The sequence below is a fragment of the Grammomys surdaster genome, unplaced genomic scaffold (genome assembly GCF_004785775.1).
Source record: "Grammomys surdaster isolate TR1022 unplaced genomic scaffold, NIH_TR_1.0 188, whole genome shotgun sequence".
NCBI lineage: Eukaryota > Metazoa > Chordata > Mammalia > Rodentia > Muridae > Grammomys > Grammomys surdaster.
Window position 1 is genome coordinate 1,363,957 of NW_021604633.1, and position 16,145 is coordinate 1,380,101.

The window sequence follows — 16,145 nt, forward strand, 5'->3', positions numbered from 1 at the left end:
TCTAGTGTGGAGAGTCTGGTGATTGTGTCAGGAAATTGGAGGATAAAAATGAGGAAAGGAGGGAAGCCAGGAGACAACCAGGTTTGGGGAACACAGGTCAAGCAGAAAGCAGAAAGTGACATGACCTCAGAAATAATTCATATTAGCTATGTTTCTTTTTGTTGTGATCAAACAGCTACCAGAAATAACTTACGAAAGGAAAGCTTTACTTGGGTACATAGTTCACACGAATGTAGCCCGTCATAGTGGGGAAGGCATGGTGCCATTAACAACTTTTTTTTTCTAATTAGATGATTTTATTGTAGGTACTTGAAGGGGAGACATGAGGACTTAGTTGGTTTTCAAGATCTGCTGAACCCAGGGCATGAAGGCTATGACTCGGGCATACACAGGAGGAGTGAAGGTGGACTAGAAACCACTGCCCCAGGACATAATGCCTGTCAGGGTCCAGACTTCATTCTTCTGGCAGATGAGGGGGGCGGGGCACAGAGTCACTCATGCAGGAAGAGATACTGCTGGCACCTGTGCAAATCATCACTTCTGTGATCTTGGAACCCCAGTACTCCTTTGCAGTCAGCAGTGGACACGAAAGTCACGGCTGCCTGCTGCAGCTTGTCAGGGGTCTTGCGGGCATTGTACTTTGTTTTGCCCCAGCCAGTGGTGGCGCACACTGTCCCAATAGGGAAGTCACCATCAGCATTGGGCAGACACATGGCAGACACAGTCTCAGAGAACTGGGCAGAAGTGGCCAGCTTCAGAAGTTGGTCATTATACACAGTGAACATTTTGAACTTGGGGTTCTTAAAAACCTTGGCGATCTTGGGGACCTGGATATTCTCTTCTGTGGAGGCCTCATCAAACTCTCCAGCTACTACCACATCAGATGTCTTGACCCTGAAGTGGGGTGGGCAGCAGTGATTACCCAGTCTTCTCTGATGAGGGAGCCCTCACAGAAATGGAAGCCAGTATTGTCTTGCAGGGACATCTGCCAGGGCCAAGAGACAAGAATAGCATCCTGTCTGTTGATAATCCTGGACAGACCAGCCAGTATGGGTTGGATAGCAGGGACCCTACAGCTTGCTGTTTCTCCTGGTCACATGGTCATGGTCCATCTCCTCTCATTGTGCCCTCCTCCTCCTTTCTTCTGACGTGAACAACTTAATCCATGGCCTGTGATGCAAACCAAGAAGTGGAGAAAGGAAAATACCAATGTTCTTTTAGCTTCCTCCTTCCTCTCTCTTTTTTTTTAATTCAGTTTGTGACTTTGGCGTGTGAGATGGGTTTATCCACATCTGTGACAGATCTTCCCTCCTTAAACACATTCAAAGATGTACTTCACTAATGCCCCACAAATTTCTTACTCCAAATAAAAAGTAAAAATTAAGCATCACACGTTGTCTCTACACAAAGGCATAGAGAGACCAGGAAGGAAATGTGTACCTTCAGAGTGGAGACCAAACCCAAGAGCTCCGTGTCCCAGATATGTTTGCATGTGACACCAGCCTGTACTGGAGGCCAAAAGTTATGTTCTAAGTCAGATATCAGAGAGTCTATCCCAAGCTACTGTATAACCCACAGGGCTTGGAATCAAACCATTACACAAAGTATGGGACTTAATGACTTCTGGATATGAGGTGATTCCACATTTGTATAAGTTAATTGATTTCCAAGAGAAATCCTGAGTGATTTGGAATGGAGGGAAGAAGAAGTACAAATGTCATCTGTGTGTTTGTTCTTCCATAAAGCAAATCTCAGATTGAAAAACAGAGCCTCCACTACACCAAACGAAGAGCAATGTTCTGCATTGCTCAAAACGACTTCCCAGGGAGGCAACACTGCCCTATTGATTCTACCAACTACAATAACATTACAGTACTGATGTGGAAGAGGCGGGAAGCAATAAACCAAGATGAAGAATGAGTAAGGTTAAGAACATTTTAATGGTGACAACTATTGTTAAGTTAGCATTGGGTCAGTTGGTATTAAGAAGTTAAAAAGGCAAGATGGACGTACTATCTCCATCTTGACAAGATACATTTGAAAGTGTTAATTTTTCTGAGCCTCAATAATGCAATAAGGAGAGTAAAGCTCATTCCCTCTGTAGGACCTAATATGATAGACACTTGGGTACATCTTTCTTAGATCATGGCAGAGTATTCATGATACCTTACCAGTTCCTCAACATATAGTTCTTTGTATAACCTATATAACAAATTTACAAGGAGGATAACTAATTTACAGAAAAGCTATATAAAGATGAGAGGTTTCCATAGCTTTTTGAGTCATTGGGCTAGTAAGAGGCATACAGATGATTGAAGTATGTTGCCAAGTGTCACAACTAACAATTTCAAATCCTTAGGTAATATCATCATAGCTGTGTTTGATCTCTCTTTGCACCTCCTGGTGGAGTTCTAGAGGGCAGTTCCCATGGGCTACATCTGGGTAGAATTTGGGGGGCAAATGATCACCAATGAGGCTATAGGAGGTGGAATAAGACATGCAAGAATGGAGATCCCAAAACCCAGATGTGTGACAACCAGTAAAGTAGAAACCATCTAGAAACACACTCCGGGAAGGCTGTGCAGATGCTGCCTGGGTGGTGCCTTCTGTTGGACTGTCAGTTCTGCACAATTATTTATTGTACTACATTTGCATTGTTCACCCCAAGTTTGCAAAAAATCTTAATGGAATCCTCAATCAATGATAATTCTGAAAAATAGAGACACTTTTCTTTATTGGTGAAGTTAAGGAACTGCTCTTGGTGCCAATACACAGTGAAGAGAACTTTCTATAAGCAAGTCTCAAATTTATTTTATAGAAAAACAAACTCATCACCCTGAAAATGCACTCTCTTCTTTGTAAACATGAATTTTCACTTAGCTTATTAACTTTCATTGTACAATTATTAAAATGGAATTCAATTTTGTTTTATTTATGCTAACTGAAGTATCTGCTTATTCATAAAAATGAAAATTTTCATATTTTGGATATGAAAATAATTTCCAAAAAATCTATTCCAGTACCTCATTTGGCACATAAAACTAAAGCAAATGATATTAAATAAATTTTGATTATTTAAAATAACATTTTTAAGCAGGAAATAGATGATGGCACATGATATTAATCCCAGCACTCAGGAGGCAGAGGCAGGTAGATCTTAGTGGGTTTGAGACCAACCTGGTTCACATAGTGAGTTCAAGGCCATCGAGGCTTGTAGTGAGACTGTTCAGAAAAACAAAACAAAACAAAAATAAAATTATTTATTTATTTATGTAATCCTAATCCCAGTAACACAAGAGATTAAGGCTAAGGCCAGAAGATTACAAGTTCAAGGTCGGCTGGGAATGCTACAGAACTCAAGGCCAGTCTGTACAACTCAGTGAGACTCTGTGTCAATACTTTACATAAGACTAACATATGTGTGTGTGTATGTGTGTGTGAGAGAGAGGGGGGAGGGAGTGAGGGAGAGAGAGAGAGAGAGAGAGAGAGAGAGAGAGAGAGAGAGAGAGAGAGAGATGATTTACCTGCTTGGCTATCACATATATTATACTGCATTCAACTATTACCACACACATAAAAACTTGAACTGCAGGCAGGGCAAAGGGGAGCAAGAGGTATTAGCCCAAAACATGAGCATGAGCATCACACCTCACAGAAATCTTTCACCAAGTCCAGACCCAAGCATTTATTGTTCTCTATGACCAAATTCTGCATACGCTTTGATGGTACCAGGTTTCATCTACTAGGTCACATTGAGTCTCCTCTTTCTTCCAAACTTTCTGGGAACACTAAAGGAAAGGACCAAATTGTTCTGTTTAGTACTTTCATTTCCATCATAGATGATAGTGAGTTCAAACTAGCTTTTCCTTGTGGAAGCACAGCAAGTGAACAGGAGGTCTGGTCATCCTTGCTTCCCTCAGCCTCCCAGGTTTCACCCAGCTAGAATACTTTCTTTGTCAAGAGCCATGGGGTTGACAGAATTACAAATGCCTTATGAATCACAGCAGTGATCTGTGATAGAAAGTCCCTTTTGACAGAATTCAAAATGAAGATTGGGGTAGGGGCCAAAGGGTATTACAATGGGATGAATATTATCCCACTGATTAAGTCATTACTTTGAAAAGCACATATTGTTTTAAAAACTGTCATTTCCACTAGAAGCAACATAATCTCAGGGTTGGATTTTGATTTCTTTTTTTTTTCTAATAATCCCAGATATAAGTACACACCACACACACACAGACACAGACACAGACACAGACACAGACACACACACACACACACACACACACACACAAACACAGACACACAACTATATCTGATTGTCAATTGCCAAGCCTTTGCTTTCCAAAAGAAACATGAATTCTTGGCAGGACTTAATCATTACAGACTTTCCCACTTTCCCTGACTATTGGTTTCCCATGGTAAATTTAAGCAGATTGGTCACACAAATTGCCACTACATTTGAGTTTGTGTGGAATACTTTGCTGGTTTGAAACAGATCAGGAAGCCTAGGATGCAGCTTTTTCAGTGGCTGTTCTGGTAAACACTGGTGACCATGACCTTGTAATGTGTTCTCTGCTGATAAAAATGATATGATGCTTTTCCATCCTTTTCCCTGAAAGCAGGTACAAATGAACCAGCACATTCCAGTGAATGGCAATTTCTCTGCATTGTGTTGCTTCTTTCTAATACCCAGCCTGCCCACACATACAAGCAGGAACCTGCTTTGTTTGATTTCTGAAGAGGGAACCTTCCAAGCCCTCCACACAATAGGCAGTCTGAGGGAAACAGCATGTGAGAATGCATAACACCTCTAGCAACCTGACCCAATGTGGAAAGTCTGCTGTGTGTTCTGGCTTCTTGCAAAACTATTGGTCCAGCTGTCTGCTTTTTGTTTTCTTTCTTTCTTTGTTTTGTTTTGTTTGTTTGTTTCCTTTCTGGATTTTTTTTTCTCTTTTTCCACTGAATTGACAGGGCTGAGTGGTATTTTTCTCAATTTCAATTTACATTGAAAATTTGGTTCAAAATGACGCCTTGCATCTCAGCAGCCACTGTGGAAAATTCCCACTCCTGCTTCAGGTCTTACAAGGCTAGTCACAAGATGACTGTGGTGATAGTCTACTGCAATCACAACACTCCTGTTGGGAGTTTGAGACCAGCCTGAGATGCACACTGAGATCTCTGACTAAAACTGAAAACCAGCAGCTGAAGAGATGATAGCTCAGTCTGTAAAATGATTGCCTTGAAGACACATGAATATGAGTTTGATTCCCTAAAACCCACATGAAACAAAAGTTGACAAGGCCTAAGGTATAACACTTGAATGAGTCCTCCTGTTTCCACATGAATGTGCACTTCCACAATTACAATTATTCCATTCTTTTACTTCTGAAATGAATTTGCCAGTCCCAAGAATATCCTTTATTTCATTGTGAATATATCATAATCATTGCATATATATGAAGCTATGTATGTGTGTATGTGTACATGTATCCATCTTACTAAGATAGATAGATAGATAGACAGACAGACAGACAGACAGACAGATAGATAGATAGATAGACAGACAGATAATGAACAGTAATTGTTTCTTACATTAATTTCTATGGTGCCAAATAATAGAAATTGTAGGAAGTCCTATGTAGGAAGTTTATTTACCTATGAACAGGAAGTCTCCTGAGAGAAATAACACATAGGACTGAGTCCTCCTCCAAATGTCATTCTATTGGGAGCCAGTGCTCTATCCAACACATGGACTTTGTGAGATACCAACATTCAATGGACAACATTCATTGACTTAAAGGATGTTTCAATTTTAACAATTCCTTCTATACATCCAATGTCACTTCTATGGGAAGGCTGGGCAAGGTACTGGTTGGATGCTGACAAAAAGCTGTAAGACATAGGAGAAGGCTACATGGCTGATATTTGAGTTGAGAAAGCTGTGTTTTAAAAGGATAAAATATCATCAGCTTAAACTATATCCCTTGATCTAGCCTTATGCGCCCCTCCCTGAACCCTACAAGCTTACCTCTGATTCTTATCCTAGATATTACACAATGAACAATCAGAAGTTACCAGTCACCTTTTAGATTAAGTCCAAATTCTCTCTCTCACATGGGATAAAAAAGTTATCCACACTCTATCTTCTCAGGTGCTCAGTCTATGTCCCAAGACTACTTTGTCCTCTAGAATGTCCAGGTGCATGTACGTGATCTGTCTTCCTCTGAACCCCTCAAAATGTCTCTACACCTATTTCTCCTATGAGTGGTTAGAAATATTTCTCCTATGAATAGAAAGAATGTTGGAGGGGTGAGCTGAAGAAATGAATCCTGTTAGAAGTCATGGGCACAATGTAGAAGGAATAGATTTGACCAGTACTGAAAATTATAAAGTAAGATCTTGATAGCAAATTCAGTTACTAAGATGAGTAAGGGAAGAAGCCCAAGAATTCCCATTTGAATGACTCCATAGATAATCCTGACCAATGAAACCCACTGTAAATTGCCTAAAAGTCATTATTCTGTTAGCTATAGTTTTAGGTATGAGGTCATTTTAAATTCTAAAAATTCTACAGAATTCCTGATCAGATAACAAAATGGGCCTAGGAAAAGAGTATTCTGCTACATCCTATAGCAGCCTGCACAAAGTCAGAGCCCTGGGATGCTGGGTTTTAGAAACATCCATTGGCTCAGCTGATCTAAAGAAGATGCAAATGGGAAAAGGAAGAATTGTGTGGCCTTAGTCTCAACCACTAATTAAAAAGTAGATTTGTTTTTTCTTTGTAATGGATTGAAAACTTTAGGGTGAACACACATGTAAGTGAACAACAACAGCAGTAAAATGTCTTGGTAGCAGACATAGTTTTCACAGTCATTTGGGTTCACTATAAATACAAACAACAAGGGCAGCAGGTCTTGATTTTTGCATGGCCCCTGAGATCATATGAACAAAAGGAAAAAAATCTCTCATAGCTTATATATTTGAATGTTTGTTTTCCTGTTGGTTGTGCTATTTGAGGAGATCATGGGCCCTTTTAGCAGGTGCAGAATTGCTGGAGGAAGTATGCCAGTGGGCACTGGGGGTGAATTTTGAGGATTTATAGCCTCACTTTACTTCCTATATTCTCAAATGTATTATTTATCTATCAATAATCTATCTATCTATATCTATCTATCTATCTATCTATCTATCTATCTATCTACCTATCTATCTATCTTAAAGATGATCAACCAAGATTATATACACCTTGAATTCCAGCACTTAGAAGACGGGAACAGAAGCAGTAAATCTCTGTGAGTTCATCCCTGTCTACAAAGCAAGTTGTAGACTAGCCAGGATTATACAGTAAGACACTATCAAAAGGAGGGAGAGCATGCGTAAATGAGATCAACCAACTTCCTGCTTCTGGTACTATAACTGCCTGTTCCCATGCCTTCCCCACCATTATGGACCTATGTATCTCGAATTGTAAATCATAAATGAAGGCAAAGATGTCTTCATGAATACATAGGCTATGAGGTGACACTAGGGCTTCTGTAAGTTCCCTCAAAATCTATAGCCTCATAATAGCCATTAGCTTCCAGAGTAGCCCAGCTGCCTTCCCTGGCAAACTGCAAAAGAACTCTATGCAGCAATCTTAGACTGTCAATGCAAGAAGAATTCTGTCTTGAATATCACAGATTGAAGGTCACTGCCATGGCCAATCAGGTCTCTAGGTAGGAGAAAAGCTCGAGATTTTGATGGTCACTCCACAGCAGGGCCATTAAAAGTTCTCTTGCTTCTCATTCTTTCAGCTCACTTTCTTTTTTTTGTTTGTTTGTTTGTTTGTTTTTCATTTATTTTTTATTGGATATTTTATTTACATTTCATATGTTATCCCCTTACCCCATCCCCCACCCACCCGGGAACCCCCCATCCCCTTACTCCTCCTCCTTCTTCTCTGTGGGTTTTACCCTCTCGCGCCCCCCCCACTCCCACTTCCCCACCCTCAAAATTCCCACCCCCTGGGGCGTCCAGCCTTCATGAGGTCAAGGATCTCATCTTCCACCTGTGCCCAGCAGGGCCCTGCACTCTTACATATACAGCTGAAGCCCTGGATCCCTCCATAAGTGCTCCCTCAGCTCACTTTCAAGAAAAGTTCAATTCAACTGTCACTTAAAAATAGGCTTGATTGTCACATTCTCTTTACCAGTTGGAGTTTATGTCACTGAGTGTCACAGACTCCTTAGCTACAGCATGTGAGTTTACTACAAACAGAAACCAGATCACAATGGAGCAGAGACAGGACTAGGACATCTGGTATACCTCTTTTGATATCACCTAGATTTCTGCTAACAGAGAGACCACTGATTTTCCTCACCATCATCTTCTTTCCCACCAGTATCTCCTATAACTATTTAAAATTGTCATCTGCTTACTTGAAAATTTAACTTGAGCACCATTTCCCATTTCCCCACTTGTAGATTGGCCATATGTGGAAAATGTAGGTCAAATGCCAGGTATTTAAAATGAGGCAAGAATTATTCAAATCAATTGCTAGTCTGGGAGGCCATTCCTCTTTTCCATATATCGATCCAGCAGCTGTTTATGGAGCATCAATTATCTGCCAGGTTTTGTGGTAATTATAGGGCTACAGACATAGTCCCTACTATCAAGCAGTTTAAGATAAGAGACAATCATTCATGGTGACATGGTCAGTTCTGATCTGGGGTCTGCATCTAATTCATCCATCTCTCTTCTAAATCTACCTAGAAAGTTCCTACACTGAGCTATCACTCAGTGCTTCATCTGAGGGCACCATCTGATTCTCAAAGTAGATTTGATACCCTCCCCTCTCATGCCTCACATCATTCATTCACCTGTTATACCTTACCAGAATCTGCAAACTGACTCATTGACTATGAGTTCAATCTCTCAAAAGCACGCCTTTCCCCTTCCTCATACAGACCAAGGCAGTGTCTATAGAGTTACGCCTCTTCATTGTTTTGCTCACAGTTGACATTGTGTTTTAGAGATATGTCACAATCAGGTAAGAGAAATATGTTCTCATACCTATACTCAGCACTGTATACTCCATAGAAACATCTTTGTATAGGTACAAAGGTGGGTGTAGGTGCACACACACACATACACACGTGTAGATATGCATATGTGTGAAGGAATATATATATGTAGATGTGCATGCATGCATGCATGTATGTGCAGAGATCAGAGGAGAAAAAAAGTCAAAGACTGTTCCTTAGGAGCCATCAATCTAAGGCAGAGTCATTCACTGGCCTTATGATTGCTGAGAAGGCTAGTCTGATTGGTCAGACAACCACAAAGATCCATCTCTTTCTCCACCCACATTGCTGGGAGTATATGTGAACATCATCATATCTGGTTCTGGTTTTTTGGTTCTGGGAATTGAACTCAGATTATGATGCTTGCAAGGCAAGTGATTTACCAACTTTGCTACCATTGCAGCTCTCATGGCAACATCTTAATGATCATCACGTAACTTGATATGCCACTCCATTTGAAGATTTATTGAGGTTTACACTTTGAAACAGTAGTACATGTGCCTACATGTAGTGTATAGGACCTAGGATATTGGGAAGTTATACAAACAAGAATGCCAGCCTCCATGGAAGTCACAATCTAGAGAGAAATTTAAGTAATAGATATTATTCAAGTTTCTATTTTTGTCTCCTACAGAAAAATCTTAAGAAATCACTTGGGATAATTATAAATATAAAAAGAAATGTCTGTCTTGTTTCAAGATTCATTTTTAGTACTCCATCCTTGAATTCTTTATGTTAGCTTGTTAATGTTGCTTCTGGTATGAGGATAATATTTGACACATGGATATGTTAAGATCTTTGGTCCATCTGTGCCTATGGTTGTAAGAAGCTGAGACTGCTTTTGTTATGCTATTTGAAATTTGTCTCTGAAAAACTTATTATTTTTCTCTTTTTTTTGCATTTCACTGTTTCCCTGTGTCAGGATCTACTACATCCTCAGGTGTTTCCCATTGCCTAGTACTTTATATAAAGAGAAACAAAGTCATAAGACCTTGACTGTCATTGCACTTGATACATCTATAGAAAGTCTGATGTTCTGAGCACTTTCTAAGCATTACATTTTTGTGTGTAACATTTCTATTGCTGGAAAGATGGCAAGATAAACAGAAGAATGTCTCCAGCAATGTTTGGAAAAGATTTCAATACCTGTGATGAAATACCATGACCCAGGCAACTTACAGAAGGAATGGTTTATTGTGGGCTTTCGGTTCCAGAAGGATAAGAATCCATCACCATCAAGGCAGGACAGGATGGCAGCAAATACCAGGAAAGGCAGTAAGAACAGCTAAGAGCTTATACCTCAAACTTCAAGCAGGGATAATGTTAACGGATATATTAAGACAAGGCCTCTCACTGAACCTAGAATCACTAATTCAGATACGATAGCTATCCAGCAGTGAACCCCTGAGATCAGTCTGCCTCTGCTTCCCTAGTGCTAGGATTATAGGTACCTCTACTGTCTCTGTCATTTGTAAGAGTTCTGGGAGTTGAACTGCCTTTGTAGTTGTGCCTTGTGCCCAGTCCTCACCCCATCCTTTTAGTCCCTAGACATATGGGTCCCTTTAGCTACTGCTACTGCTCTAAGAACTAAAAGAAATGGCCTTCTGTACCCTTGTAGGAGACACATGGTGTAGTACCCAGACACCATGACTATCAGGACTCAGAATGAACAAATCCCAAACAGGAGGACATAGGCAGAAATTTCTCTCCCCACTCCATTTGATGCTTCCAAGATAGCATCCCTTTTGCATGGCCATCTGCAAACCTTTGATAACAGTGCTGCTTAACCCATCCTTTCTTTACAGGAATCATCCCCTTCTCCAAGCCACCAGCATCTTAGCCATTTACAGTGTGTCAAAGCCAATTATGTTTCAGCTGCCACAGAGCTTCCACTGAAAGTGTAAAGCTAGGCCCTCAGGGCCAGTCTTTTAGGCAAAGGGTGTCAGGAAATTCCATCTTCTAACAATAGCCTACTGCAAGCTTGAAATAGTAACAAGTTAAATAGCAGGCAATATATATGGGAAAATATATGTTTTCTGGGTGAGATGGGAAAACACAGTTTCTCTGAAGCAGTTTGTGGATGGGTTGTAAGGAACACCTCAGTATTACAGTGGGATGACCTACACCTGGAGATGATACAATAAAAATGATGCAGGTTTCTAGGTAAGGAAGACTCCTGAAGTAAACAATACCATTGGGTGCCACATGAGAAAAGGATGAGAAAAATACATATATCTGAGGACTCAAATGAAAGAAATCTCCCAACAAGAATCTACATAGATGACAGGAGGTGAAGGTGAGCATAAAACATACTCTTCATGGCTCTGTAACACCCAAAGGAGCAAAAATCACAAGTTCCCAGATATGTATAGGATGAAGAATTTGAAACCTCAGCATTCTTCTCTATGGAGTAGACAAAAAAGTTCAGGAGAAGATAACAGTATCCATGGCATCTCTTGAGATGGCAATATACATGGAGTCTCTTGACTACGTATGAATACCTTGTGCTCAATCAGGAGAGGTCTCCCAGACAAATGCCTTTTAGAGCTTAAAGAGAGTTTCAGTCAACTTCAGTGTGGTCAGAAGTACAAGAGTTCTTATCACAAAGGTGACTTCACTCTTACTTGGAAGCTTAAGTGTGACAAGCATTTGTTGGCAGAACACTATGGCATGTGACACCTGCCATGCCAGGCTGGCAAGTAGACACTCAAAGTTACTGATTTTAGCACTTTTAGAAAGCTTCATCTCACATGTCCTCGGTGTCCCCTCTACATTATAAAATTCTTTGTGGAACTATAAAAATCTGTTCTTACACTTAACCAAAATTTGTCTTACTTCTTTTAAATCACAATTCTTACTTGATTCAAGTAAACTACAAGAATGACATGGGACACTCTTTCTTGTCCATGATATAAATATTATATTTGTACACTTGACTTTTAAATTTTTAAAGTTGTTTAGTGTAAGTAGCTCAGGTTGGCCTCAAACTTGCTGTGTACTCAAGAATGACTTCAACCTTGATCCCTTTCACTTTAACTCCCTAGTGCTGAGATTAAGGGCATATGCCAACGTGTCTAAGATTAAATACACCGCCTCATGCATGCCAGGCAAGCACCCTACCACTGGAGCGACATTGCTAGCCTTACTTCACTGTTAGTGAGACACAAACTGCCATCTCTTTGATCTGGTAGAGTTCAAACTGGGGTTGAACTGGTAGAGTCTTATAAAGTAAATGGGGAGGCAGAGATGTGGCTGCATGGGTAGACTGCTTCCCCAAATAACCACAAAACCCTGGGTTTGGTTCCTCAGTAGTACATACACTGGTTTTAGCCATATGTATCTGTGCTTTTCACACTCAGGAGGATCAGAAGTTCAAAGACATATTTAGATATGTAGCAAGTTTGATTTTGCCCTGGGATATACAGATCCTATTGAAACTTAATAAATACATAATAGCAAGTAGATTCATAGAATTTGAAAATAAAACTCTTTTACAGACTTCAATACTCTATGAAAAATAATGATGTTTATTTGATCCCCTCTTATTGTTCAAAAGTATGCATACATTATTATTTTTTGTTTTGTTTTTGTATTGTAAGGTCAAATTAAATTCCAAATATTATTTGAAAATGGAAAAACTAGGCTATTTCGTACCCTATCATTCATGATGAAATTTCTATTCTTTGGGCACTTCTTCATAAAGCCGATCCCAGGATCTTTTTATTGGATAAGATTATTTATTGGGAGAGTGGTAACATGCCACAGTGCACATTAGTGGGTCAGAAGAGCACTTCCAGTAGCTGGTTCCCCTCTTCAACCATGTGGGTCCCTAGCATGGGACTCCGTCTTTATTCACTAAGCCATCTTTCCAGACCAACATATGACTTTAAAAAAATTAATAGATTCAGATATGTACATGGAATGATAGAAAACGAAAGTAAGAAAACCCAAATGAATAGAGTGCCAAAGGTGCACCTTGGTCAGCAGTGAGCTGTGAGCCCAGGAGAAAGGAGGAGAAAGAAGACAGACAAGATCAACCCTATATTGAAAATGTCTATGGCAATTCGTGTCTATGTCCCTCAACAGTTATGTGCTCAAATCTTAAATCTCATGTGTTGGTAGTAGGAGGTGTCTTGGGGTGGTGTGATCACAGGATGTTATCATGATCATCATTATTATTATTGTTATTATTGTTGTTGTTGTGGTTGTTCTCATGGTAAAATTCCCAAGAGAAACCTCTGGCTTTTCTACTGTATAAGGATGTGGCAAGAATTGAGCAGCTATGGATCACAGTGAGACTTATCCATGTGCCCATGTGCTGGTATGTTGGAACTTGGACATCTGGACACTGCCAGAGCTATGAGCCACTTCTATGGTGTACAGGCACCCAGTTCACAGTCTTCCCTTGTTTCAGTAAGAATGGACAAACACCCTGTCTTTTGTTGGATGCTTCATAACTGACTAATTATTAAACTCCAAGATAACACAGTTCCTCAAGGACCAAAGAACATGTTCACTGTATCTTGGCTCTACTAAGTTCAAAGTAAAACATGTACAGTTGTATTCAAGGCAGAAAACCACTACTTCCATATTGAGAAATGAAGGGAAGAACAAAACTCCTAAATCACAACTGAGGAAATGAGAAAACACAGCAAACTGCAGAGACCCCACTCTGAGGCCCCAGGCATGCTATTCTCCATCTACACGGTTTTGAACCCTTACCTGATTTAGAAGGGAAGAGAGCAGGCAGAGAACAGTGCATTTTCAACACTGTCTCTGGATGCTGTCTGGGCATGACATTTGCAGTTCAGGATGGCATCTTGGTCTCCAACTGGTCCTGGAAGTACAGAGCATCGTGGGAGCCAAGAACACCTTCTGCCCTCTGATTTGGGCACAGCAGTGGCCACTTCACTCAGATGTGTGCCTCCCAGCAGTCATTCCTGCCTCAGGGCCCACAGACTGGCATGCAGCAATATGCTCTACCTGGGGCTACACCTGAGACCATATGGACTTTTAGCTGCTGCACCATCCAGGGCTTGCCTGCAGAATGCAGAGGACCAGATGGAGCAGACAATACCTGTGTGAGCCCTTCTGATCAGCTACTGCACCATCCAGGGTCTGCCTGCAGAACGCCAAGGACCAGATGGAGCAGACAATACCTGCATGAGCCTGGCTGACTTACACTGCTGGGGCTTTGGTGTGAAGAAAATGGCAGACTATAAACATTTAAATAATAATCCCACAACACATGCTGATTCTTTTCCGCTGGGGATGGTTATGGGAAATATAAATGCGCTTTGAGTAGGACTCAACTTTATTCTTTGTTTTGTTTTTCACAAAACCTAAGTCAGACGATTAAAACTAGACACACATCTGACACTTGTCAAAGTAACTTCTAGATTTTAGTCCTTGGACAACTAAAAGAATAAAATTACCAGAAGTCACAATGAGAGATGGCAGTGAGAAGTACAAGTTTGGAAGGAAGGATGGGATTTGGGGTTTGGATTAAATTAGATTTGAGAAAGGGCTGGAGACACTGGACTTTGACTCTTCTGTTTCTTTCAAAGTGGGTGTTCATTCTGTGAGAAAGTCCGGTCTTTCTTAGTACACACAGAATCCAGCAATAGCATGCCATCCTGTCACTGCTACCATGCCTGAACCTCCCACTGTTGCTTGGGTTACTGAAGTAACTTCACAGCTGTTCTCTCTGATTTGCATGTGCCCTAACACCATGGATGATTGATCAACTTAGAGCATGACTCAGAACATGTCATCTGTCTCCTGTATCACTCAGTGGCTTCCTATGCCAGTCAGCACAGGAGCCAGGGTTCACAGGCCTAGAACCCACACTCCCCTGTGGCCTTAGCTGCTATTAAGATTCCTTTACCTCTGCTCCCTTAGCTATCTTAGGCTTCTTCATATGCAGGGGTTCCTCTAAGTTCTGGGAACCTTTCTTTGAATTATTTCTGTGTTATAAATATTTTCCCTCAAATAAGGAGTACCTGTGTTAAAGATGTCTCCAATTCCCACAGTGAATATTCAGTATTGCAGCAGAAAGGAAAAGTGTGTTGGCTAAAGTATGAAGTAGGTGAAGGCCACGGGGTCGGCATCCAAAGCTTTGGCTGCTGTAGTCTGTAATGCTTGCTAGCCCACCAGTGTTTGACAAGTGAATTTTTATGGCAGCTTACAAAAAGGAGTCAAAGCCAGAAGGCAAAAAGCAGTTGGGGTGGGAATGGAAGGAAAGGCTTTGAGGAATCCAGCCCTCCCAAGTGCTACTAATTTATAGAAATAGAATGAAGAATGTGTCCAAAGGGGAGGAAACAAAGAGGGTGTCTATTTCTCTCAAAGGAACACAATTCTGTTAGGTATTGCTGCCCAGAGACCAAACCATGGGTCCACAGGGTCTGTACTTAAAAACCCAGTTTTCCTGTGGGGTTACCCTTGACAGAATCAAACAGACAACCAGTCAGCCAGCCCTATCTCGTGGGAACCCCACACAAGAGAAAAGACAAGGGCTAAAACTTAGGAAAGATGAGTTTATGAGCAAAATCACAAAACTGAGAAGTTACCATCTGCAGTGAGTTAAGTGGCACTGGAGGGCATTCCATTAAGTGAAATGAACAGACAAAGAAAAGCAGCCAATGATTTTCCTTATGCATAAATGTTAAGAAAGGAAAGCATGGAGCTGATAATAGAACAGTGAAGGCCAGAGGCTGGAAAAGGGATGGAGAAGAGGTGCAAGGGAGACTGGACTTGATCACTGCACTCTGGGAACATGATCTATCCTAAACTATGTTAACATATACAACTAAGGCACATTAACTCAGATCTCAAAGTACAACGCATAGTTCTGGAGTGATGGATCTCTGGAGAAGAGCACTTGGTCTGTAAACATAAGGATCTAAGTTTGAATTCCTAGAAACCACATAAAAAATTGAGCATAACTGTTAGAGCCTGTGATGGGGATTGCAGGATTCAAGTAGATCCCTGGAGTTCACTGACCATACAGGTTAACCAAAACAGTGAGCGTGCAATTCACTGGCAGATGCTGTCTAAAGGAAGTGAGGCGGAGAGGGA

The 16,145-nt window shown here is 40.8% G+C and overlaps 1 pseudogene; it reads right to left on the reverse strand.

The window, feature by feature from the left end:
* Positions 1-330: 330 nt before the first annotated feature.
* LOC114622362 overlaps positions 331-16,145 on the reverse strand; it is a 25,768-nt pseudogene continuing 9,953 nt past the window's right edge.